The sequence below is a fragment of the Arachis duranensis genome, chromosome 9 (assembly GCF_000817695.3).
Source record: "Arachis duranensis cultivar V14167 chromosome 9, aradu.V14167.gnm2.J7QH, whole genome shotgun sequence".
Classification (NCBI taxonomy): Eukaryota; Viridiplantae; Streptophyta; class Magnoliopsida; order Fabales; family Fabaceae; genus Arachis; species Arachis duranensis.
In genome coordinates this window covers 86,705,614-86,708,905 of record NC_029780.3, presented here as the reverse complement: position 1 = coordinate 86,708,905, position 3,292 = coordinate 86,705,614, and positions in this window count along the sequence as shown.

Genomic DNA, 3,292 nt, shown 5'->3' with positions numbered 1-3,292 from the left:
CTTTTTCTTTTTCTTTATCCAATGATTCCTCTCTTTTTTTTTCACTACTTTTTCTTGGTTCAAGAATCAATTTTATGATTTTTCAGATTATCAATAATATTTCTCTTGTTCATCATTCTTTCAAGAGCCAATACTTTTAACATTCATGGGTTTCAATATCATAAAAAATATGCACTGTTCAGGCATTCATTCAGAAAACAAAAAGTATTGCCACCACATATAAATAATTAGAATTTTCCTTATTAAGAACTCAAAATTAAATTGCCTCTTTATTCTGAAAATCTACTATTTTATTCATGTTTGATGATGATGAGAAAAATAAATTATAGCTTAATTGGAAATAAAATCAAAATAGATATACTAATTACTACTACTCCTATATAACTTCTAAGGTAAATCTATAAGACAACTATCACAGAGTAAAGCTAAGATTGGGACTCAACAACCTTTATTTTGGGAAGTGGATGTTTCTCTAGTCTGTGGGGTGCTTGATCTTTTAAGAGATAATTTCTGACGCTTCAGTTCCTTCAAGTCACGCCTTTTCTCTTCTTGTTCCCCAAGAAGTTTGCAAAGCATGCTATTTTGATTATTCTGTTCTTCCTTTATTTGGTCCATAGCTTCTTGCAACTTAGTAACCAATGCTTCAAGATGCTCCCAGTATTCAAATTGAGGAAATTCTGGGAGGAATTCCTGTGCTCTCCTCTTGATGGGTTCATCCTGCCCTTGTTGTTTTTCCATTGATGTTTTGGTGATTGGTCGCTCAACTGAGATATACTCAGTTAGTCCCATATTTACTCCAGCATCTTTACATAGCATAGATATTAAGCTAGGATAAGCCAATTTGGCATATTTGGAGTTCTTGTTTGCAATTATGTAAATTTCACATGAAATCAACTGATGAACTTCCACTTCTCTTCCTAACATAATGCAGTGGATCATCACTGCTCTTTTAACAGTGACCTCAGAGCGGTTGCTAGTGGGCAGTATAGAATGCCCAATGAAGTCCAGCCAGCCTCTGGCGACTGGTTTGAGATCTTCTCTTTTGAGTTGATTTGGGACGCCCTTGGTGCTGGTGGTCCACCTGGCTCCAGGGAGGCATATATCCTCTAGAATCTTGTCCATGCCTTTATTTGTTCTCATCATTCTCCTATTAAAGGAGTCTAGGTCATCTTTCAGCTGAGGTAGCTTAAAGATCTCCCTGATTTTATCAGGGTGGATGTGAACAATCTTTCCTCTGACTAAGGTCCGATAGTCATAGAGAGCAGTTCCAGATATTCTCTGCCTGTCTGTTTGCCACAGATTAGCGTAGAATTCCTGAACCATGTTTCTTCCCACCTTTGTCTCAGGATTAGCTAGGATTTTCCAGCTCCTGTTTTGAATTTGCTCTTGGATCTCCCGATATTCATCTTCTTTTAGATCGAATTTGAGTTTTGGATCACTGACCTTAGACCCATTATTTTGTAGTAATGGTATGAATGTTCTTTGGTTAAGAACTTCCTTTGATTCCAAAGTGGTTTTGGAATACTCTCTTTCTTGCCTCTTGGAGTGGGTTGTTTTCATTTAGGAGCCATGATCTTAGTGAATATGGTTTAGTGATTACAGATAAACACACCAAACTTAGAGGTTTGCTTGTCCTCAAGCAAAAGAAAAGAAAGGAGAGGGATAGAAGGAGAGCTTGTTTTTGAATTGGTGAGGAGAGGGGAGAGGCCGAGAGTGGATTTAAAAGGAGGGGTGGGTATTTCGAAAATTTTGAAGAAAGATAAGATAGAAGATATGATTTATAAAAGATAAATATGATAAGAAAAATATATAATTTAAAATTAAAAAGTTGTGAATGATATTTGAAAAAGATAAATCTGAATTTTTATTTTGAAAAAGATTTTAAAAGATAATTGAGTTTTTAAAAAAAATTATTTGAAAAGGAACTGGATGGGATTTGAAAAGGATTTGTGTTTATGAATTAAGATACATTTGATATTTTTAAAAAAGGGATTTTAGAAATTAGGATTAAAATTTTTGGAATTGAAGGATGAGAGTTTGTAACATGTTTATGCAAGAAATCATGAATTGGAATATAAAAGTTTTGAAAAATATGAATTAAAAATGAAATTACCTCCTCCCCACAATCCTGGCATTAAACGCTCAAACGCTGCATGTTTTGGGCGTTTAACGCCCATTTGCAGCTTCTCCTAGGCGTTCAATGCCCAGCTGTTGCTTCTAGCTGGCGTTGAACGCCAGGAACTCCTTTGTCACTGGGCGTTTTTCTGAACACCCAGGACGCTGTAAATCTAGCGTTAAACGCCCAGAAGGTGCTTCTTTCTGGCGTTCAACGCCCAGAAGATGCTTCTTTCTGGCGTTTAGCGTCCAGATGGCTATCTCTACTGGCGTTGAACGCCCAGTAGATGCTTCTTTTGGGCGTTCAATGCCCAAAACAGCTCTTACTGGCTTTTTCGCACCAGTGAGCTTTTTTTACTGTTATATACTCTGAATCCTTCTGTAACTCTGTGAATTCAAGCAATTGCTATTTTACCTTGAAGATAATTGACATAAACCTGTAAAACTCAATTAATTAACAAATAAGCTTTATAAATGGCTGGGTTGCCTTCCAACAAGTGCTTCTTTATTGTCTTTAGCTAGACTATTACTGAGCTTTAATCAAGTCTCAGTTTTGAGCATTCTCGCTCAAAATTGCTTTCAAGATAATGTTTGACTTTCTGTCCATTAACAATGAACTTTTTGTTAGAATCATTATCCTGAAGCTCCACGTATCCATATGGTGACACACTTGTAATCACATATGGACCTCGCCACCGGGATTTCAATTTCCCGGGGAATAATCTGAGCCTAGAATCAAATAGCAGAACTTTCTGCCATGGCTCCAAGACTCTAGATGATAGTTTCTTATCATGCCATCTTTTTGCTTTCTCTTTGTAAATTTTTGCATTTTCGAAAGCATTGAGTCTGAATTCCTCTAGCTCATTTAACTGGAGCAATTATTTTTCTCCAACTAACTTGGCATCAAGGTTTAGGAATCTGGTTGCCCAATAGGTCTTATGTTCTAATTCCACTGGCAAGTGACAGGCTTTTTCATACACCGACTGGTATGGAGAAGTTCCTATAGGTGTCTTGAATGCTGTTCTGTATGCCCACAGAGCATCATCCAAGCTTCTTGCCCAATCCCTTCTACGGTTAATCACAGTTCGTTCCAGGATTCTTTTAAGTTCTCTATTAGAGACTTCAGCTTACCCATTTGTCTATGGATGATATGGAGTGGCCACCCTGTGGCTAACTC